General features: G+C 44.7%; 1 long non-coding RNA gene across 2 annotated transcripts in view; it reads left to right on the forward strand.

Moving 5' to 3' along the window:
- Window positions 1–24204, forward strand: part of LOC135904538 (uncharacterized) — a 245768-nt gene extending 221564 nt beyond the window's left edge. Inside the window, exons 3-4 of one of the 2 annotated variants that reach the window (XR_010565136.2) lie at window positions 23661–23717; window positions 23788–24204. This is a non-coding gene — a long non-coding RNA (uncharacterized lncRNA). The remainder of the gene's footprint in view (window positions 1–23660; window positions 23718–23787) is intronic. The other variant, XR_010565134.2, reaches the window with a different exon arrangement.
- Window positions 24205–24413: the final 209 nt, after the last annotated feature.

Below are 24413 nucleotides of genomic sequence, written 5' to 3' on the forward strand. Positions count from 1 at the left end.
AAACGGCGACCCATGGCAAGTGTGAAATCGTTGTCCGAGTCCATTTCTTCAACGGTTGAGTTGTCGGAAGATTCAAGGGCGACAGTGGAAGGGCCAGTGCGGTCCCTTGTCTTCGATGCAGCCAGTGGTGGACGACCAGGGTCAAACGCTTGGTTGGGATTCCGATCCCCCATCCTGGAGGATGACGTTGTGCCTTTTACACAGTCTCTGATGTTGAAAAACGTCCGAGACACAGGAAATTGAAGAGACCACAGCTATAGGCGTTCTTCTTCCGAGGCACTTCTTTGTTGTTGTATGAGGGCGAAATAAGTGGTACCATACTAACTGCTGTCTTTAGTGGATTTCTGAAACACACAACTTTTGTTTTTGTTGAATTTGCTGTAAGACCGTTATTTTCAAATCATGCCATCGCATCGCACGCATTTTCCTGTAGGAAACTAATGAAGGAGGAGGAGGAGACGAAAAAAACTGTATTCAGGTCCTGTACAAGGTGTTAGCACCTGCTTGACTAGTCCCATGTCGCGACCGGAAGGTCAAGCCTCCTAGCCCTTTCACGGGCGTACTGGACAGCCAAGACTTGGGGGATATGATTGTGGGATTTAACCAGTCCTGAAAACCGATTCCAGGAAATACCAGGGCCGAACAACCCGCACTTCCAGAGCATATGTTTAAGCGTGCATATCTCCATTTTTCATGCTTTGCATATAATATTCATGTCTGCAATGCGATACCCTTCCTTCATTTGTGCAGGTGAATATAAGGACTGTGTTTGCAATTGCCGATGTGTAACTGCTTGCGCCCTGTTTAGTCTATAGTGAGCGAGTGCAAAATCCCTCCTTCCCATGTAAAAATGTTTCTTTTTTTTCATTTTATATCATGAGCGGATCTCTCTGTAGGTTCGCCAATCCAGCAGAATCAAACCTATATGTAAAAGCGGCCCAGGCTGTAAGTTCTCGGGCGATGCTGTTGGCCGATTAATTTAGATGTAGGAAACTAATCACTTTCGCGTGAGATGTATGTCGAGCAGGCGAAAGCACTCCCCACGTTTACTACACTGCTTGCGGATGTGCTTCCAAAGTTCCGAAGGCCGGTCGGCCGGGTTCTTTTCCAAGAATGCAATATATGACTCGTGATCCCGCGTGTAGAGGCGTTTGCAAAGAGGAAAAAAAAAAGAATCGGAATGCTTCTCTCCATTTACTAGGCGCAGGATTTACGTTACGTGCGATTTTTTGTGCTTTAGGGCAGTTATAAATTCAGATGAACACCAGTGGGGATATTTGGAGCGCTTAAAACTGTACTGGGGAATGTATTTGCGCATGTTGCTCAAAACAAGCTGCGTAAACTGATCTACTTGGTCGTCAACATTGGTTTTGTCTGTGGCCAGTGACCAATCAATGGTAGACAAGAAATCATATAAACCAATATAATCCCCGTGCTTGAAAGCAAAGCGAGAGGATTCATTTATGCCGCTGGAGAATCTCTGCCTCAGGGCTGACACAGAGGCAGTTATCTTTAGTGACGGGGGAAACTTTTCGGGACGCACGAGGGAAATGTCCGAGCGCGAGACACCCATTACTTGAGCATTCGAGAAGAAAGGGTCTGAGACGTTGCCACAAGAACTGGCATTTAAGTTGTGCCGCTGCAGGGAATAAAAGGACAAAGCCCAACAGCAGGCGGAATTTTTTTCTCTGTGTAATGATTGTAATGTGAATATTTAAGTGTGTCCCAATAAATTCTGCGTGTATTAAAATCGACAAGAAGAATTACTCGGTGTTTGCTATGGAAAGATATTACACTTTCAGTAGAAGAGATTACCTCATCATACAAGACTGGGGAAATATTAGGTGCTACAAAAAAGATTCAATTAACAATTTGTGAGAGCGTGCTAGACTGAGTTTTAGCCAAACCAACTCCTGTAAACTTTCTATGTCATTGCGCCGAGCGCACCTTAGAGGAGTATCAACAGCGATGAATACGCCACCACCTTTTTTTTTTTTTGTACGTCCACTGAAGTCCCAATCACTGCGAAAAATGTTGTAGGGTAGAGGGGGAGGATGTCGGAAGGTGAAATTTCACTGCACAGTCAAGTTTAGGAAATGACAAACAATGGGAAAAGAATACGAAATGATATTGAACAAAAATTCCCGGGCTTTGATGCGACGTCCACGAGCGTCTTGCTAAAAGATGTCAGAAACGTCAATACTCAGGCAAATATACTGCCGTAAGCTTTTAGAATTGCGGAGGGGAAGCCACCAGGGCCGCAGGATAGGGAAGGCTGAATTCACTCAAGGCATTCGTGGATGAGCTTTTCATCAAACAACACAGCACAAGATATAAGAACCGTCGCGTAATGACGACGACGACGACGACGACAACGACGACAACAACGACAACAACAACAACAACAACAACAACAACAACAACAACAACAACAACAACAACAACAACAACAACAACATGAAGAAGATGAAGAAGATGAAGAAGATGAAGAAGAAGGCATCTGTTGATCATTATTTTTTAATCTCTCGGTGGCTTGTAATAAAAAGAAAACGACTCTGAAGCGCTGCTTTAGAAACTAGGTTTAAGTGCTACAATAATAATATCTTTCAGGGCCTCAATAATGTGTATTAGCCGTGGCAGGGATATACTTAACGCATTTAGTGAATTTATTCAAGCGACGAAACGTATACCATTCTAATTTCTACTATCCTACTTTCCCTAGTATAAGTTTCCTAAATTTCTTCCATTCTGAATAGTGCAATAAATCCTCTTTCCTTTCCTTTAAACTGAATTCTTTATTCATCTTTGCCTCACTTTCCAATTACCCAATACTTTACTCTTCGCAGTTCTACCTTTTCAAGTTCAGTTTTCCTGAAGAATAAGTGTGTGTACAACCACTTGAACTTTGAACCGTGCTCCATTTGAATACATGTATGTTTTACAGGCGCATCATCATCAGAGGAACAAGAAAGAGAAGAACAGACGAGCAAATGCTGGCCGATGTCCTCCGCAGAACTCTTTATAATACCGAAACGGGAGGAGACAGAATTAATTCATAATGAGGACGTAATGTTTATGAAGTTGCAGTAAGGCATGTATTGCGTCCACCCGCTCCGTTTCTGCTCGTTTAATTTGCCCCTGCTGCATTCGTGTGTGTTTCTCCGTAATGATAGTGCGTCATGTAAATTTTTTAAAAACTTTTTTGAGTGCTCCCACATCGCACGTTAAAAGGCGTGAGATTCAAGGTTCCAAGCTGTTTCCAACATTTTCCAAGCAGAAAGCAGCGTACGTCTCGAGCTTGAAACTTTTTGCATGGGCGCGCCTTCACAAAGCTTCGCCCACCTGTGAACAACGCTTTTTCCGTCCGCGAACAATCCATCGTCTGCTCCTCCTCTTCCTAGTTTCTCGCAGAGGCAAAGCTTGGCGCGTTTACTAGATTTCTTACTAGGTGCTTGCTTTCGTTGCTTTCGAGTTACGACAAAAACTACAGAGGTAACGCAAATAACAGTGGAGCGAAGGACAGGAAGGAAATATTGAGCCGTCTGCCCCGTACACCGAGGCAATTATGGATACGCTTTCGATTTTTTGATCTTCTAAGCTTGCGCTCCTGAACTACTTTCGATTTTGTATGATGTGCTGTATGTGCACATAGATCTTCTTTGAGCGGAGAGGGTAGACGTAAAAACACGCAATCAAATGTTCATGGCGTTCCTGCGATTTCATTTTGTTATAAAAATATTTTTATTTATACGCTGATAAAATTATGTCTTCCGAGTGTAGTCTGAAAGTGTGTTGAACAGAAATAGTCCTATGCTAGCCTAAATAAAAACATTTCTTGCATTAGAAAGTAGCAATGAGATGTACTTACAAGAATATAGTGTAAAGCACGCATGCTTGACGATTGCGAAACATGATAGTGTGGTGCAACTAATGTTCGAGATAAACCACATGTCGCTGAAAAAATTTGATTTTTCTGAATGAGTGAGATAACTTTCTTTGGAATCCGGTGATTGAGAGGCGCGTACCGTACCTGGTGCCACCTAGATGGTCACTGAGGCGGTTGCTACCGCACGGCCTCCATGGATTGCTGCACGGCCCAGAGTTGGTCATGGAGTTCTGAGCTGAGCCAGAAAACGATTACCAGATTTGCGAGCGAAAACTGCGTTCAACTACAATGCCACTTAGCCGTCCTGAAATTTCGTGAATGAGTCCTGCGATCATGCTTCATTTAAAAAGCTGTGTAGATTCATTTACTCACCCGGTGCGATGTTTTATGACTGAGTTACGAGAACTCGACCCTGCCCGCGAGGGCTGTGGTTATATGAAAATTTTTATTAACGAAATGAAATTATGGGATATTACGCACCAATACCACCATGTGATTAAGAGACGCATCATACTGGTGGACTCCTGAGTCATTTTGCCACCTGTGGTTCTTGTGCCACCTGTGATCGAATCAGCGACCTCAAGCCTAGCAGCGCAACGCCATGGCCACTGGGCTACCACATCGGGTTGATGATGATGATGATGTGTGTTGTTTTGTGGCGCAAGGGCCAGGTTTGGCCAAAGAGCGCCATGACTGGTGGTAGTGTTAATGATGTATTATGGAAGATGTGACTTGGCTGTAAAGTGGCCTAAAAATGGTCGCTGTAAATGCGTAAAATCTATGTACTATAAAATTATGGCGATGAATAATGACTAAGACTGTGAAGATTAAAATCCATCGTAAAAGAATGATGCATTGTTTAAAATATGCGAGACGTTGAATTTCTTACAGCACTACAGCCTCGCCAGAGCCCTTGAACCACAAGGGCTTAGAGGCATGTGCTAATTGAAATTATCGCAGCAGCATCCTCTGAAGAGAGGAAGTGCTACGAACGTGTGGGGCTAATAACATGAAACACAACATCTTCCAAAAAACCTAAGACGGCGTCGGTGTGAAAGAGTGGTTCTGGACCAAGTAACATAACAGGATGAAGGGGGATGTGGTGCCTGTATGCTAAGAGAAAGTGTTTTTTTTCTTTCGGATTCGGCTTCCCGACACTCCAGTAGGACGTGGAGGACGGTCAGCCTCTCCCCGCATCTACCACAGGTTGGTGGCTCGTTTCCCGTGAGTAAGAAGTTGTGTGTGCCAAAAGTGTGTCCTATTCTTAGACGGCAGAATAGGACATCTGTCCTGCGGGATTTTGTTACAGGAGGCCAGAAACCTAATTGTGGCTTTATTACATGCAGTTTATTATTTATTTCTTCGTCCCACATGCTTTGCCAGTGGTTTCGTAGTTTCCTTCTTAAGAAAGGCTTCAGGTCTGTGACAGGGACCGAAGCAGTAGAGTTAGCTGCATGCGATGAGATTGATGTGGCCATCTGGTCTGCTAGAACGTTTCCCTCGATGCCCCTATGTCCAGGCACCCAGCATATGATCACATGTTCCTTAGATATATATGCTTTGCACAGTGCGGAGTAGAGTTCAACAACTACTGGATTTTTGTGATTACAGAAAGACATCAAGGCCTTCACAACACTGAGGGAGTCCGTATATATAACTGATTTCGGGAGTTGTGATTTGTTTATATGCTTTACGGCCGAGAGCAGTGCGTAGGCCTCAGCCGTAAAGATACTAGTTTCCGGGTGCAGTACGTCGGATTCCGAGAAGGATGGACCGACGGCTGCATAGGACACCCCGTCGTGTGACTTTGATGCGTCGGTGTAGAACTCCGTGCAGGAGTATTTGTGCTGGAGTTCCCGGAAATACATCTTGATTTCAATCTCTGGAACATGCTTTGTCACTTCCACGAAAGATATATCACATTGTATGAGCTGCCACTCCCAAGGAGGTAGCAGCTTGGCTGGATGCATTAGGCGAAGCTCAAGGAGTGGGACGTGCATTTCTTCACTAAGCTCCCTCACTCGTAGCGAGAAAGGCTTTCTTACAGAGGGGCGATTATGGAAAAGGGTAGTGCAGGTCATATTGTTAACAGTGTTAAAACATGGATGTTGTTGATTGGATTGTATTTTAAGGAAATATGTAAGGTTGATATAAGTTCTCTGTAGATGGAGGGACCATTCATTTGATTCCGCGTATAAGCTTTGAATCGGGCTCGTTCTGAAAGCACCAGTGGCTAGCCGGATACCTAGATGGTGAACAGGATCTAGCATCTTTAGCGCGCTCGGGGCGGCAGAGTGATAAATAACGGCGCCATAGTCTAGTCGCGATCGAATGAGGCTTTTATAGAGATTCATTAAGCACTTCCTGTCACTACCCCATGTAGTCTGAGATAGAAGTTTGATTATGTTCATTGTTTTGAGACATTTTTCTTTTAGATATTTAATGTGGGGGACGAAAGTGAGTCTGTAGTCAAGTATGACACCTAGGAATTTGTGCTCTTTGCTGATAGGTATTTGTTGTCCACACAGTTCTAAGGAAGGATCCGGAACCAGGCCTCTCTTTCTTGTAAAAAGAACGCAAGAGCTTTTGTTAGGATTGATCTTAAATCCATTCTTGTCTGCCCATACTGAGACTTTGTTCAGGCCATGCTGTACTTGTCTCTCGCAGACTGCGAGGTTACAAGATTTGAAAGCTATTTGAATGTCGTCCACGTAGACAGAATAAAAGATGGCGGGTGGTAATGAAGCACGAAGCGTGTTCATCTTCACTATAAAGAGCGTGCAGCTGAGCACGCCTCCTTGGGGTACACCCGTTTCTTGCGTAAAAGGGCGTGAAAGTGCATTGCCGACTTTTACTCGGAAGGTACGATTTGACAGATAGCTTTCTATTATATTATGCATATTACCGTGGATGCCCATTTCTGACAAGTCTCTTAAGATTCCGTAACGCCAGGTCGTATCGTACGCCTTCTCCATATCGAGGAATATGGATAAGAAGAATTGTTTGTGTACAAATGCATCCCGGATATTTGCTTCTACACGTACAAGGTGGTCAGTTGTGGAGCGTCCTTCTCGGAAGCCGCACTGATAAGGATCAAGAATTTTGCTCTGTTCAAGGAAAAAGATGAGTCGCCGATTTATCATTTTTTCGAACACCTTACAAATGCAACTTGTGAGGGCTATCGGGCGGTAACTTGCCACTGAGGAAGGGTCCTTGCCTTGTTTCAAAACAGGGATCACAATGGCTTCCTTCCATGCAGATGGAAGGTACCCTGCATCCCAGAATATAGAATATATACAATATATACAGAATATATACATATACAGAATATATACAGAATATATACAAGAATATACTGTAAAGCACGCATGCTTGACGATTGCGAAACATGATAGTGTGGTGCAACTAATGTTCGAGATAAACCACATGTCGCTGAAAAAATTTGATTTTTCTGAATGAGTGAGATAACTTTCTTTGGAATCCGGTGATTGAGAGGCGCGTACCTGGTGCCACCTAGATGGTCACTGAGGCGGTTGCTACCGCACGGCCTCCATGGATTGCTGCACGGCCCAGAGTTGGTCATGGAGTTCTGAGCTGAGCCAGAAAACGATTACCAGATTTGCGAGCGAAAACTGCGTTCAACTACAATGCCACTTAGCCGTCCTGAAATTTCGTGAATGAGTCCTGCGATCATGCTTCATTTAAAAAGCTGTGTAGATTCATTTACTCACCCGGTGCGATGTTTTATGACTGAGTTACGAGAACTCGACCCTGCCCGCGAGGGCTGTGGTTATATGAAAATTTTTATTAACGAAATGAAATTATGGGATATTACGCACCAATACCACCATGTGATTAAGAGACGCATCATACTGGTGGACTCCTGAGTCATTTTGCCACCTGTGGTTCTTGTGCCACCTGTGATCGAATCAGCGACCTCAAGCCTAGCAGCGCAACGCCATGGCCACTGGGCTACCACATCGGGTTGTAATATAGCGTATATATTAAGCATACGCTTGTTGTCTTCCCACTGCTGTAAATCATAGAACTGAAACTAGAAAAAAAACGGGCAGTAATTAGGGAGCGCCGTGCTATGCGAGAACAACGCATGAAAATGAAGCTATTCTACAGCCTGAGTGTAGGAAACGACAAAGGCGGGTCACGTGTATCCCTCCCTCGACTGACGTCACCGGAGCGCCGTTCGCAGCGCCGCCATCGGTCGTGCACGAGGCTAATAGTGTGAAAGGTACGAGGCAAGATGAAGGTAAAAGAAAGCAAAGCCGAAGCCATACCTTCACGACTAATTATTGGAAGAAGCAGACGCTGATACACCGTGTGTCTCAGATAACGTCAGCCAAGCTGTTCAAAGAAAAAAAAGGTTAAACATCATGGTGCAGGACACGCTATTAGGACCTATTGCGTTTAGTGGTCAGACCTCTGGCGACCGGACACCATCGGTCTTAAAGGTTTATATTGCACTGTCGTCATTAGGTGTATTTTTCCTTTGAGCAGCTTGGCTAACGTTAGCTGAGGCACTCTTTATGAGCTCGAGGAATGAGGACTAAATAGATAAAGAAAAAAAACATAAAAATATGTATAAGCGTTTGTTTCTTACTCTATGGGTTAGCTGTGACTGTAGCGCTTCGTACACCTTTCATTTGGAGTGCGCATATGCGTACTCTGAACATTTTTATTCCCTTTCTTGCGAGGTAGCCAACCTGACTGAGCCTGATTACCTTCCCTGCACTTCCCAATCATCACTACTCGCTCTCTTCATCTTGAGTTTCCTCTTTCACGTTACACCCACATCGTGTTCAGTCAATACTAATGAACTAGCCCGGTTTCATTTTCTGCTAAGTTCTCTATACTGTAAAGCACTTTTTCATGGTCCACGCCGCTCGAGAGAGTGTCTGGAGATAGCAGACGGCAATTGTATCACCAACGTCCTGCAGATGTCAACCAGATGTCCGGAATGGGATATTCGAACGTCCCTAGGACATATGCGAGAAGCCTGTTGATCATTCCTGAATGTCCATGGGATCGTCCCATGCACGCGAATTGATGTTCACAGAAACATCCCATGAACGTCATAGAAACGTTCCATACTGATACCTCCAAGAGATGTTTTAATATGGCTTATTCTTAATGTATAATCTCGAGTACATCCTAAGGGCATTTTTATCAGGTTGTAGGATGCTTCTGGGACATTTTGTTAGCCATTGTCCAAATTACAGTTGTCGGACATTTGTTTGTGGATTTAGAACATTTACAAGACGTCCACATTGATTATAAATTAACATAATAGGGATGTTTAGGGACGTTCCTCAGAATGTGCCCCAGCAGTGCAGCAAGCCTGTTATATTTACCCACATACCAATAACAAAGTAATCTTGGCCTGGTGTTGTGTTGACTTGTTTGGCAGGATGAAATGGAACTGCATGGCTCCTGAAGATCTATCACAGCGCTCCAATAATGCGACTAAACATTCTGTGATGCAAAAGCTGAAGTACCAAAAGAGAGGCCAGGAATACAGCCCACCAAATCCAAAGAATGCTAAGGAAGGCTGCAATGCATCTAAGCGCTGTGCACATAATGCCCTGCTACGGTGAACTAACACATCACATAGAATTTGATTACAAAAACGGCGCCGAATAAAACAACAGACGAAGAAGGGGGACACGAGACAGCACGTAGGCGCACTAACTGAGTGTTTTATTTCTTGACGTAGTAATATATAGCTGCTGTCAAGGAACAAAACAACAAGAAAAAACAGGGCAGTCGTCTGCATCGCACAAGGAATCCAAGATACAGAATAACTTCAAAGTGTCGCTCTCAAGATACGCCAGTTCCTTTGCCGAAAGAGAAACTGAGGCTTCGCTTATACATTCAACAGAAGAAGTCCTAGAAGTTACACGATATTTGCTGTGCATGAGTAGTCAAAAACGCAAATTCCGCTTAAGAGTTCACATGCTCGAAGGCCTCTAAGTAAGTCCACAGAAGCTGAATGCGACCTTTCTTCCGTGGTCGCAGCCAAACATTGCTGAAGTCCTCTCAGGCACTTTGGTGACTACACAATTAACTAAAGGCTTGTAGCATGCTCACTTCAGCTGTCATAGACACAACAACGTATTGTATGAGTTCAGCCATACCAAAAGTTAAAAGAAGATTTGTGTGGGTTTGCTTCAGCGATCACACATATACGCAACTTCATCCTGAAAATTTATGGATATCAGATGGCCTCCATGGAAGTTACCAGAAGCATAACGTGGCTGTTCTTCCATGGCAGTAGATAAAAATTCTTTTGAAGAGTTCACAGGTATCTTGGCGACTAAATAATTTACTAAAGATCACTGCAGGCTGGCTTCAGCGGTCGCGGGCAAATTACATAGGAGTTCACAGGTACTAGGAAATTTAGTGGGCGTTTCTGTGGACTTGCTTCAACAGTCACAGAGACAAAAAGCCGGCAGATCCCACGCCCTGTGGGGATCTGTTCTACAAACCAGTTTGCGGGGAGCCTACCAAGTTAATTAAGCGACCATGAGAGCACCAAGACGTAGGCTGCTGTTTCATGACCTACATGACACACATCTCACGATAATCATGTCATGACCAATCATTTACGTGCGTCATACATTCTTTTCATACTATGCCAATTTTGGTACATAACAACTTAACGAAATGACCATGAGTGCACCAAGACGTAGGCGCCTAAACAGATACTGTCAAATGTTCGCAAAAAAATGCTTCGCATTTAAAATTAACCGATAGTTCACGTGTACATCAGCCCATAAGGAACGGATGCAGCCTTTCATCCAAGGTCGCAGATGCAAAACAGAAAAGATCATGGGTACGTTGGCGACTACACAATTCGCTGGTCATCCAGCAGGATCGCTCCAGCGGTCGCAGACACGAAAATGCACACTTCAGATCAGCGGTACCAAGAAAGTTAGCAGGAGAAATCTGCGGGCTTGCTTCAGCCCTGCTCAGCAACGAAGAATGATTTCGGCTCGAAGTGACGCCAGGCTGATGGCAGGCACACAGCGTGACTGTAAAGTATGAAAAAGAAACGTGTTGGAAATATGTACGGTAATTACTGTCTACCATATGCATGTTAACAACCTGCACTTATAACCGCAATCTACTGGTTCTGACAGCAACTCGGATTTTTGTGGCTTTAGGCGAACTTGCTGAGCTAACAGTCACTAGAAAAAAAGTAGTAATAATTTCAACTTCGTGCATAGATAAAAGCAATTCACCTAACCTCTGCATCAGCATAGCTTTGTCAAACGACCTGATAACAGTAAAAAATGTCCCAGTTTCGCCCGAAATGTTAAGCAGTGATTGCGACAGCAAATTATCAGACAGCTATAATAAGTAAATTAAGCAGCTGTGTGGGTTATCGCCAGTGTAAATTATGGTAAACCTTCGCTTCCTTGGTTATTCAGGAAACTTGGTGTCGTGTGCAAAGAGAAACATGAACACATCTCACTCGATGACGGTAAGAGAGAGAGAGAGAATGAAAAGGAAAGGCAGGGAGGTTAACCAGATATGAGTCTCCGGTTTGCTACCCTGCACTGGGGATGGGGGATAGGGGTTAGAAAGATGGCAGAGGAAAACGCTAAAAAAAGGGAAAAAAAAGACACGCGCCTCCATGTGTGCGATGACGGTAAACTCTCTGTAGGAATGCTGGCGTCATGAAGCGAGGCAATAAGCGACAAGGGACAGCTTTTTGTTGCTTCTAGCTACAACGCCCAGAGCTTGCACAGCTACCTTTACGCGACCTTCGGTGCTATAGCTGCGCGGAAACAGCGCTCACGAAGGCCCAACCCACCGCGGTGCATGTGCCTGCACTGCATCAGCGGAATTTCGTCAGGTTCCTACAATTTCTATCGCGATAATAAAAAAAAATTCAGTGCCCTTCCACTCTGTGAAGAAGGACGACCAGCGAAGCTGTGTATGTGAGCCTCTTAATGGCGAACTGCACCTCCGCCGTGGGTCGGCCCAGTATTGCACTGTAGCACCTACCGACGCCGCTACGCGCTGACGCTAAAGGTTGGCGCCTTCGGTCGGCATGGCAAAAGGAAAATAAAGTTGGGTGGTGCGTGCTCGCAATAAAGCACGGCACGCGCTAGTCCTCGTGGGTATGATCCATGTTTTGAAACAAGGACAACAACAACAGCAACAACAACAACGCGCTAGTTCGTTCTAAGAGCCTGCTACGCTGGTCCTCTGGTCTTCGCGCTCCGCTGCAATCTCTCGATTCGCGCCCGTACTACTATCTTCAGGATCGGCCCACGTATGAAAAATTGTTGGTCTACGCACGGACGCGATTCGCCAGATCCTAGCTATAGACAGCTTCACTGTAGAAAATCAAAAGTGAAATATTAGTGAAGCCATACAGTCGACGCGACGGTCGACTATACAGCTTCACTAATACAATGACAATATGGGGATGCAACAGCCTGGTAATATTGTACAGCCCGTCACGCACACTTGTAAGATCATGCGCTGAGCGAAATGATAGCAAATGCAAGAGAAAAGAACACTGAAGCAGCACGGTTGGTCCACTGCCATGTGTGAAATGTGCTGCCTTTAAGAGACAAATGCCTACAATAGTTCCGTTACTCGGCCCTCCCGATGGATGGATGGATCGATGCAAAACTTTAATAAGGTCCTGAGGTACGCGACTCAGCGCGCTGCGAGCGCTCCCACGTTGGGACAGTCAGGCCTTGCCCGACCGCCGCATCATGGGCCCTCTGGACAGCCCATAGTTGCGCCCCGGCATCGGGGCTCTTGATAGCGGAGAGGCACTTGTCCTCATTGATTTCTTCTGTGCCTCGTAACGGCGTTGGAGAACTCCAACGCCGGCCCGCAGTGGTGGAGAACAGAGATCAACCGACCCCATACAACGAAATTGCGCGGCACTTCTATCTCGGCAGGAGAGACTTTCCCCTTCCACACAAGAAGTTAAATAGAGCGCAGGCATTGACCCTCAGATTATTGCAAACAGGGGTCCTATAACGTATAACTATTCCAATATGTTTTTATTCCAATCTCCTGACGTCAAATTTGCATAACCACCAACGCAAGCACCGGGCGGTCACCCGCAGGGTTGTCTGAACAGACCAATCAAACGCTCTCCTCGTTCATAGGAGGTCACTTTTGTTTGCTTGAAAAACGAATAACATTGCCTACACTGAGCGGCTTGTCGTATATAATTGGCTGACAAGAGGCGAGGAGAACGCTCAGGTGGAGAGGGATTCGATGGGGCCGAGCCACTGCACTGAAAGTTGATAACCGGATGAAGAGGGTGTTGCCAGCGTCTACGATTGGTCGGCTTTCCCTTACTTAGCTTGCGGTGGCTGGTCGAAAATCGCGGCGGCATACAACGGAAGCTCAAGAATGACTCTAAAACAGACCCTCAGCAAAGAAGAGTTGGCAGAATGAGGAGGTAAACGTGCCGAAAGTGCTCGAAAACGTTACACAGCCACACAGCCAGTTTTATTATACGCAAATACACCCATGCTCTCCGGCAGGTGCGAGTAGCCAGCGTCTGAGCGATCGGCAGCAGCCATCTTCTATTCCTTTCGGAACGGGGCAGCCTGCGGCTATTCCGACGAAAATTCAGTTTTGTTCGGCTTATTAATGCATCTTTATCACATACACGTCACTTTGACGCGGTGAGTTCTTGCGGTTTTGTGACGTCGCGTGACAGGCAGGTGAAGTGGGTGCAGCCCGAAAACGTTTTACCAATAGCCGAGGGCTAATGGCGAAAAGGGGTCGAATCAGTAATAACTGTTTTTCTATTTTCTGTCAAATCATGCATAATCAGTGTGTACACATCATATCAGATGGGGAGGTATCGCGGTTTTCGTGACGTCGCGTGACAGACAGGTGAAGTGGGGGTGGTCGAAAAAAGTTTTTGACCAATCGTGGAGGGCTGATAGCAGAATTGGAATAGGAAAGTTCGGAATAGTTTTACGTTATAGCGCCCCAGGCTCATATCCCAGCCCGGCTTTATTCCACAAAATGTATCCCGACACCTATGCCACTCGTTCTTGCAGACACTGCAATGACATCGCTAGCCTAGACCATATGCTCTGGCGTTGCCCCTCGTTACGAGGGCCTTCCGAGGTTTTACGATTACTATCGCAATCACGCTTACGCCAAGAAAACTCAAAGGGTCAACGAAGTTTAAATGGCCCCTCACGAGGTCTGGCCATATCAAGCTGGCAAACGCAGTGCATACAATGCGCGCTAACGATCGTGCCTGCGAAGTATTACATCGCTACGCACCATGTAAAGAACTGTAATTACAAACCAAACGCCGTTTGCCCTTCTCCTCTCAGGCGCCGCGCAAGTACGCTCACATACATGTAATGCTGTGACGCCGCTCATAGTGACACGTAACTTCGAAATTTATTTGAGGCAACGTAAGTTATTCGTGTAATCTGCTACTTCAATATACAAATTAAAGTTTATAGAAATAATAAAACACACAAACCGAACATCTGCGCGTATTTGTTTTACTTTGCATCGCAGCAAGAGAGATGTACTTCCGTTTCGTCTGCTTGTTTCCAGGTCGTACAGCCGCGCGCACAGAAACTACGCAATTTTCTACCGTGTTCTGGCACGCGATCGTGCTCTGTGGTCCGCTTGTGTCCGCCGCAGTGTTCGTGTAGCACTAACTTATACCGCTGGTCACGTATTCCCGTGCACAGCGCGCAAAATCCTGCGCTGCGCGAGATGAGACAAATGCACAGCTCGCTCGCGACACCGTCACCGGAAGTTCGTCGCATAACAAAAAAGAAAAAAGAAAACAAGCGATGGGTGAAGAAAAAGAAAGGAAAGCGGGGCCCATTTCGCTTGCGGAGGCTAGACGGGGTAAGTGTAGAGAGTGTCTCGTTTGGCAGTGGCGCTCGCCTCCTAAAATCACGTGTTCGTGGCACTGAAATATTTCTATCACGGCTATTAATGAACTGGTTTGAAAAATTCTTGCGGTAGAACCCTTCCAAGAAAGCACGTAACAACTTCCAGCGTATAAGTGACATTTGCTATGTGGCCTGATGAGAAGCATATTAAGGGACACGGATAATCACCGAAGTCGCATGACAGAAGTTTAACTAAGATGTAACAGAGACAAACGTTCCGCTTTAATAAAAGTACGACAACGTGCGGACGAGCAATAGTCTAATAAGTAGCATAAACGTTCCGATCGTTACACACAGCTGAGACGTAAGCTTGCCCTCGCCACCATACTAGCATGCACCTAACAACGCGTAAGTAAGCAGCTGTGTCACAAGAAGTCGCCGAAAAGTTTCGTTATTCCCAGAAACGCACGTGTACAGCATTGTTTGGCACGAGCAATATAGTGGCTTAAAAGAAGCGCGTGGGAATATTCAGCAGTGCGGCAGGCCAACCATCACATCCAACAAGTGCTCCGATCGCGATACAAATGCCTAGAAAAGATCGATTGTTCAAACCATGCGCTGTTTTACAATTTCTCTCACAATCGCAGTTACGCAAAGAAAACTCAAACAGCAGACGAAGCTTGAGCGACGTGGTTAATCAGTGAGGGCGGGTAGAATTTAGCAAGCAAGCAAGCAAAGCAAAGCAAGGCAAAGTAAGTAAGTAAGTAAAGTAAGTAAAGTAAAGTAAGCAAAGTAAGGTAAGGTAAAGTAAGTAAAGTAAGGTAAGTAAAGTAAGGTAAAGTAAGGTAAAGTAAAGTAAGGTAAAGTAAGGTAAGGTAAAGTAAAGTAAAGTAAGGTAAAGTAAGGTAAAGTAAAGTAAGGTAAAGTAAAGTAAGGTAAAGTAAAGTAAGGTAAAGTAAGGTGAAGTAAATTAAAGTAAGGTAAGTAAGGTAAGTAAGGTAAGTAAGTAAAAGTAAGCAAGTAAAGTAAGTAAAGTAAGTAAAGTAGAAGAAGTTCAGTTAATCAATCCTTACACAGTTTTACTATTACTATCGCGATCGTTACGCTTCGATCCCTAACCATCATTGCAATCAACTTCTCCATTTATCGTCTTCATTGGAAGTTTGATCTGAGCGTGGCAGCTTCATGTTGCTGGCCGACATGTCTTTCAGGAAGAGCGTGCGCTGAGGGTAGCCGTGGAAGAGAGTTAACATTGCGCGGTATGATCACGTATACGTAGTACGTGTTGGATTGCCTGTGTTGGTCCCACATATGTCCGACTTGGGACATCCCGTTGAAAACATCCTTCAGACATCCATAGGAATAGAGTGTTGGAATTTGTTTAAATATTAGAACTTCAATCCTGTAGATGTCCGAAGGATGTTTTAAATAGGACGTTCCGAAATCAATGTCCTCATGTTAGGCACGGCACCTCCTAACTGGGACTTTTGGACGTTCGGATCTAATCAGGACATGTAGATGATATTCGTGGTCCAATGAGTTACATCAGAGTCCAATCCGCTTTGAAACCTTAGTCGCGGGAAAATTGACCTGAAGAAGCGAAATTGGTTTGTAGCTGAGCATGCTAGAAGCCATCAACAGGTAACAGATAATCGCAGGTATGAGTGATCGCAGTTTAAAGTAATTGGACGAAAAAAAAAAGGTATGAACGCGAAACCGCTTTTGAAGAATGCGCCACTGCGCTGCTTTATTTTTCCACCGAGAGCTGGCGCCACTAGAGGAGGCAATTCACCGTCGCCAGGACACTCCCTGTCGCCGGCAGCGCACCTGATGAAGGAGTCGCACTACTGGTTTCGTACATACCGCTGCTCTGTTATTCCATGGCCCAATGCTCATTAACATATTTGATCATATATTATGCATTACAATCAAATTTGCTCATTTAATGTACGCTATTTAAACTCAGAAGCCCCGTGTAAACCACGATCGCTGAAACGTGGCCACGCCGGCCAGACGCCCACCTCAACTACAAAACTCCCTTTCTATTACAATTATTCAACCAAACTTATTCTCTCATCTAGCAGCCAAATTATTCACTAACTTTGTATCTGTTCACGGATCATTACCTTAATGTAAGCTCTGCCATTTAAAAAGAAAGATTCTTTAACTAGTCTCCCAATGACCTTGCAGATGCGATAAACCATTTGGTTAGTTTTCTCTGAATTCCATGGACACGTGCAAAAATGGGTGAAATAATTAGTTTTTAAAAATCTAAAGGAAGGACACCTGATGGTAACGTTCGACCAATAGCGCTAAACTCAAATAATATAAATTTGGTTATGGTAATTTAAAGAACCCTGTACGTCCAACTTCTGAAATCAGTACATAATTGAGCGTTACTTAGCTCCTGTCAAATTGGACTGAGGCAAAGAATTTTCATCTGGCATGGTCAGGTGGATCTGGAAAGCAGGATCAAATCATCACGGTGCCAGAGACAGTGACATCATGCATCTTCAAAGCGTATAAAATAGTGCAGACGATAATATTTTACTAGACAGATGACGAAACCCTGCATTTCAAAATTAGCTTGTCACGAGGGTTCTTGCAATTTTACCTGGGAGACAACCTTACTAAAGGACATGTTTTTTGCCGCAATTGAACACACACAAAAGGAAGACACATAAGGACAACACGGGTGGCACTACCAACTGATTTATTTTGCGCTGTGACCAAGAATATGTATATACATACAAGCATGCGCTGACTGTTCACAGATTTACGTTACCCAGTGGTCAAACAATCTAGTTTCCGATTTATAGAGCACGATAGATGTATCGCTAATGCAATTTGTACCTTTCTTTTTTTATACAGTAAACTTCCATCAGCTCACGTGCCATTTGAAATCTACTTCTGCCAAGAATCCTAATCTCAAAACCATGGTTTGCACATGCAGGCCTTGCAGTGAGCCGGCAAATGTGCCACGCCATCTTTCATTAGATTTAGTTCGTGTTCCCTGGCTCGTTCATTTATGCAACGCGCAGTCTGTCCTATATAGGGCTTGCCGCACTCAAGGGGAACTTCATACATCACGCCTGTAGCGCATCTCCCGTAGGACGTGCTATGCTTCTTGCCACAGCCTTGTGAACCGGTCTCCTCGCGTGTGGTTTTCGAACAGAGTCGACCCAGTTTGACGGGGGCAGAAAAGGCAATGGGTACCCCATACCGGCCTGCCACCTTCTTGAGGTTATGGGAAACCTTATGAACATAAGGAATAACTGCAGGTCTTACGGTTCTGGCTCTTTCTTCCTCCCTTGTGGCGATGGTACCTTCAACCTTCCGTAAAAGGCTTTCGGTGACTGAGGTCACCAATGAGTCAGGGAACCATGCTTCTTTCAGTCGCTTAATCTCATTATTGAACGAGGCCTGCACCCTGTGTGTACAGGACTTTTCGAGTGCAGACTCTAGGCAGAGCATAGCAATTCCACGCTTTACAATTTTGGAATGGCATAAATTATATGGCAGCAACCCTTTCTTGGCACGTGGGAAATATTGCCAACAAGCGAGTACATCATGAAAGGTTAATCTTAAATCTAGAAATTGCAGGGTGTTACGCTGTGGCACTTCATGCGTAGACGAAAGCCCTTTACCATTGTCCCTAAAAATGTTTAAGATATCATCGCAGCGCTTCAATGAGCCTTGTCTGTTAAAAATGATTAGGAAGTCATCCATGTATCTAAAAACGTTTAAAATGTTTAAAGTGCTGTCCCGTTTAAAAGCCTCTTCGAGCAGGTGGTCAACACTATAGATAAGAATATGTTGCACAGCAGCGGCGCAATACACGAACCAATACAAATGTCGCGTTTTTGCAAGAAAGGCTGTTTGTCAAAGGAAATAAAGGTACTATTAAGATAGGCTTCCAATAATGTTAAAAAGTCCTCAAGCGTAACACCAGCTGCATTTTGATAAAGCTATGATGCCGCTTTCTTCTATGCACATCTTTACCGCAACAAGAAGTGCATCATGTGGAATTGAATAAAACAGATCCTCAATATCCGCAGAAAACGCATCGCCGCGTTCAACAGAAATGTGGCTCCGAACGCTCCCCAGAAGGACAACGAAAGATGTTTGCTCGATGGTGGGGACAGTCTAGAAAAAAGCGCTTCAGGCTGTAGGTCAAGTCGTGATGCTGCTGTTATGGGGAAGACTGTTACATTTTGCAGAGATCATAACCTAGTTATTTTGGAAGCAGACAAAGAGGGGTGTTTTGTGTTACTTCCTAGAGGAATGTACAATGAGAAAGCCGCAGAGGCTGTAAGCAAAAACTTTGTACAGATTAGGAAATCTGAATCAAAAGTAAAGAGCAAAGTTGTCAAGCTATGTAAGGCGTTCTACTTGGACAAGTTTGCCAAAGATATTAACAATCTGAGAGCTACAGCGCTAAACATTTTTTTCAGTGCAAAGATGCACAAGCCCAATGTGTCGTTTAGGAGCATCGTAAGCGAACGTGGCACGTGGCAGTTGTTACTTAGTAGGCACATTTTAAAGGTGCTAAAAACTGTTAAAGTAAATGATCCTTTCTCGACAGGCAATTCACAAGACATAGTGCAGTTTCTACGAAACAAACAATCCATAGGCAATGCGTTTTCTGTGGATCTTGAGGATCTGTTTTATTCAATTCCACATGATGCACTTTTTATTGCGGTAAAGATGTGCATAGAAGAAAGTGGCATCGTAGCTTTTCAAAATGAAGCTGGTGCTATGCTTGGGGACTTTTTAACATTATTGGAAGCCTATCTTAATAGTACCTTTATTTCCTTTGACAAACAGCTCTTCTTGAAAAAACGCGGCATTTGCATTGGTTCGTGTATGGCGCCGCTGCTACGCAACATATTCTTATCTAGTGTTGACCGCCTGCTCGAAGAGGCTTTTAAACGGGACAGCACTTTAAACATTTTAAAAGTTTTTAGATACATGGACGACTTCTTAATTCTTTTTAACAGATAAGGCTCAGTGAAGCACAGCGATGATATCTTAAACATTTTTAGGCACAATGGTAAAGGGCTTTCGTTTACGCATGAAGTGCCACAGCGTAACACCCTGCAATATTTAGATTTAAGATTAACCTTTCATTATGGCCAAGCTTGTTGGCAATATTTCCCACGTGCCAAGAAAGGGTTGCTGCCGTATAATTTATGCCATTCCAAAATTGTTAAGCGTGGAATTGCTATGCTCTGCCTAGAGTCTGCTCTCGAAATATCGTGTACACACAGGGTGCAGGCCTCGTTCAATAATCAGATTAAGCGACTGAAAGAAGCACGGTTCCCTGACTCGTTGGTGACCTCAGTCACCGAAAGCCTTTTACGGAAGGTTAAAGGTACCATCGCCACAAGGGAGGAAGAAAGAGCCAGAACCGCAAGACCTGCAGTTATTCCTTATGTTCATAAGGTTTCCCATAACCTCAAGAATATGGCAGGCCGGTATGGTGTACCCATTGCCTTTTCTGCCCCCGCCAAACTGGGTCGACTCTGTTCGAAATCACACGCGAGGACACCGGTTCGCAAGGCTGTGGCAGGAAGCATAGCACGTCCTACGGGAGATGCGTTACAGACGTGGTGTATGATATTCCCCTTGAGTGCGGCAAGCCCTATATAGGACAGACTGCACGTTGCATAAATGAACGAGCCAGGGAACACGAACTAAATCTAATGAAAGATGGCGTGGCACATTTGCCGGCTCACTGCAAGGCCTGCATGTGCAAACCACGGTTTTGAGATTAGGATTCTTGGCAGAAGTAGATTTCAAACAGCACGTGAGCTGATGGAAGTTTACTGTATAAAAAAAGAAAGGTACAAATTGCATTAGCGATACATCTATCGTGCTCTATAAATCGGAAACTAGATTGTTTGACCACTGGGTAACGTAAATCTGTGAACAGTCAGCGCATGCTTGTATGTATATACATATTCTTGGTCACAGCCCAAAATAAATCAGTTGGTAGTGCCACCCGTGTTGTCCTTATGTGTCTTCCTTTTGTGTGTGTTCAACAGCGGCAAAAAACATGTCTTTTAGCAAGCACCAACTAGGCCAACAAGCAGTTCTGTTGCAACCTTATTGTTCTCTAAAAAGGTTCTCATCGAGTATATGCATAGGCATTCACGGAGTGTTCTATAACAAGCTGCCGCTTCTACCTTTAATGCGATTAGCATTTTTAGGATACTTCACGTGCTATTCGGTGTCTATATATCTATCTACCTATCTATACACCTGTCCGTGTCCCAAGTCGTTTTCCCGCCAACTCGGCTCACTGTTCATAGTCTCGGGTCATAGTCTAATGGGTATAGCATCGGGCTGCTGTGCTGAGGGAACCGGTGTCAAAAATAACCGTCGCACCAACTTGGGTCACTCAGTATGTGACAGTGGGCATGTGCTGCTCATCAGTAAAACTCTTTGACACCTACTCGAATCGTTACGCATGTACCGCTCTTCAAAGAACCTCTTTGACAATGTGTATTGGTGGTTGAATTAGCGCTACGCCAACTAAGTTCTTTAATCTCGACAGTTATCACAGTAACGGCTTCTTTATCCTTATGCACGTCTACCGCCCACTGAAAATTGTGGTTGTCGTACACTTCATTTTAGCTAGATTGGTCTGGTTGCCTCGCTAGACGGGTATATTAAAGCGAAGCTTTCTTTGACTATTTCCTCAGCGATTTGGTGTAAGCAAGCAGATAAGTAACGTTTCTCCTATTAGGTGATAACTTGGACCACAGGGTATATGCAACTGGGTGTGTGCAACTAGCTACGTGCCTCTCTGTATGTGACCGAATAGAGTGTTTAGGTCACTGGGTATGTGTTGTTGGGTATGTTCCATTGGATGTACGCGCCCATTCCTGAACCATTCGTGGATTCTTTATTCTTGTATCCATCGCTCACTATAAATAGTGCTTCTCACCTGTTGCGCATACGCATATTTCATTTTCTAGTTCCGGCTCAGTTAATTACATTGGTGTGTGCTCATTTTCGTGAGGGCTTATTGTCGTGAGGGTTTATTAGAGCGAAGCTTTCTTTCCCTGCTTTCCGAAGATTGGTGCATGTCAGTAACGTTCATCGCCGAAGTGACATCAACTTGGGTCACATGGTGTGCCTACTTGCTATGTGCCACTGGGAACGGACAATAAAAGTTCGCCAGCATGTTACACTCCTGTAAAACGTGAAGGCGAAAGTATGCTGCACACTTGGTAATGCCCCGTTTCGCCTCGTCGTGTTGCTGCTTTCGGAGTTCGGCTTCTTCGGCTTCGTTTTCGACGCTCAGCTGCGGCTTCGCGCGCTCGTATAGCGGGTTCAGACTCGCACCAACGCCGTTTCTCTTAGATTTTACGTTGCATCCTCTCAGCAAGGGATTGAAACGTATGCTATTCTGTGTGTTGGGTGATTTCAATGAATGTATGCACTGTTCGCCTCACTTTGCTGAGCCCTTGTAGCCTCAGCATTACGGGGGTATGAACAATCGCATCTTTTGCTTGCTTACGGAGGTGTGGACATTGCTTACGGGCGTCTGAGCCATTGAGAAGATCCCGTATATATTTTTGTACAACTCGACTGGACGCCGTGTTTCCGTACGGTGTATGCGTGATTCCAATGAATGTATGCACTGTACCCTTCACTTTGTTGAGTGCTTGTAGCCTCTGCATTACGAAAGGGATGGCCCATTGCTATTTTTTGGTTGCTTAGAGGGGTATAAGCCATTGCTTATGATGATAGCTTTTGTACCATTGGACCGGACGACGCGTTTTTTCCAAGGCCATCGGGTGTACGAGCCACTTAAGGCTTTCGCCTTTATAGATAACCTCAGCTACTGGGTATGTGCCATTGGGTATATGTGCCCATTCTTGGCCAATCCTCAAGAATGGCTGTGTGCCACCGGTATGGCCCAATAAGTATACAAACCTTACATGTGTCTAGATACGTGTCATATTTCTACGTGCACACGCCGCTCACCAACACTCTTTTCTAGTCTCCTTCGTCACTGTGACGCGGACAGCTGGCAGCTACAGGTGAAGAGAGTGGGCGCGTGTCATCCGCTACTGCTGCTACCTCGCCAACTCAAGCAGGCTTCCCCATGATCATTCAGATTCTAACACCGCGTTGGATGTGCGTGAGTTTATGAACGACATGGTTGATAGCCTGCTGACAGCAGCCTTCAATGGTCTTGTCATATAGGCACTTCTCGCGTCATCGTACATAACTGCTTCCTAGCTGAATATACATGAAATTATGCCAGACTTTTTGAACCACGCTATAAGTTATTTTGCTGAGTGTTGGCACGTCGTAGTCCCTTGGGGCTGAAATTTCCTACACGCTTAAAAAACTCAAGTAATTTTCACTCGAATATGATTTCGAATATTCAATTTAAAGTTTATTATCCTACTATATAACTGTACTATAGTACATAATACATATATAGCTTTGCTATATTCTCCTTGCGCCAATTCTCTATGGATGGAAACGATTGAATTTTATTGTTATTATGCCACCCTCTATCGTATTTAAGGGAAACATTTTAGGAGAACCGTTACGACAACTTGGAATGAATTTTTCCCCATCCGGACATTCTTTCACTGGGGACTTCCTCGGTCACGGGGCGCTTGTTCAGCTGACGCGTGGAGGAATTTTCACTTGTTTCAAGGCAATTTTCTTGATGAACACTTATTATGTGCATGAAGTTCTTCAGTCGTCCTCCCCTGATATTTGTTTGTTTTCAATGGACTAAACGCCTTTTCTAATGTAATTCGCATCTTAGCCAATCACGCACAGTGTGTATGGCCCATCTTTGAAGGAAAACCAAACAAATTTGGTTCAGGAACGGATTTCAGTTCTCTTACTTTGCTCTTTGTTTTTTTCAGGGACCGGTGATGCTGTCTGCTGTCCATTTTCTTGTCTATCAGGACAGGTAAATTCCAGTAAGTCGCTACGGTGCTTCCATGACTACGACTTCCTTGTTTTCCTTTGGCGACTTCTTTTTGCTCACAGGTGCAGGAATGTTTATACTGCTACGGAAAATTTCAATATTGAATCTCGCCGCCTGCCCGCTCTTCCTGAAGCCAACGTGGAGCCGGCGTACCGAAGAGCATCGGCTGAAACGGCGAATATTGCCTCCAAAGCTCCGAAAAGACAGAAACGACAGACGATACGGGAAAGTGAAACAAAAACAGCGCTTTTATTGTTTTTGGCTCGAAGTACGCCAGTTAAAGGGATCGTAAAACCTGACGTTTGTGAGAGGGACTCGAAAAAGAGAGAGAGAGATAAATGAGATACGAAAGGCAGAGAGGTTAACCAAAAGGTAGATATCCAGTTTGCGACCCTGCAAACTCGAAAAGCCTGCGATATTGGATATCGTTTTATGAATATGCTGCAGCTATTAATAGGCTCCAAGAAAGTCTTACACCATTCGGGGCTCATCTTGTGCCCCAGTAATAAATGTCAACTGGAGCCGTAATGTGTGACGGTTCTTTTCATTTATCATTTTTTTTCTTCGTTATTGCCTGAGAGGGCGCCACTCCTGTATACGTTATTGTCTGCATCAGCCACGTGCTGCGGCGGGCGATAAGAAAAGAACTGAATCTGCGAGAAGGAGCCCTTGCGACATGCAGCGCGCC

The sequence above is a fragment of the Dermacentor albipictus genome, chromosome 1 (assembly GCF_038994185.2).
Source record: "Dermacentor albipictus isolate Rhodes 1998 colony chromosome 1, USDA_Dalb.pri_finalv2, whole genome shotgun sequence".
In the NCBI taxonomy this organism is placed as follows: Eukaryota; Metazoa; Arthropoda; class Arachnida; order Ixodida; family Ixodidae; genus Dermacentor; species Dermacentor albipictus.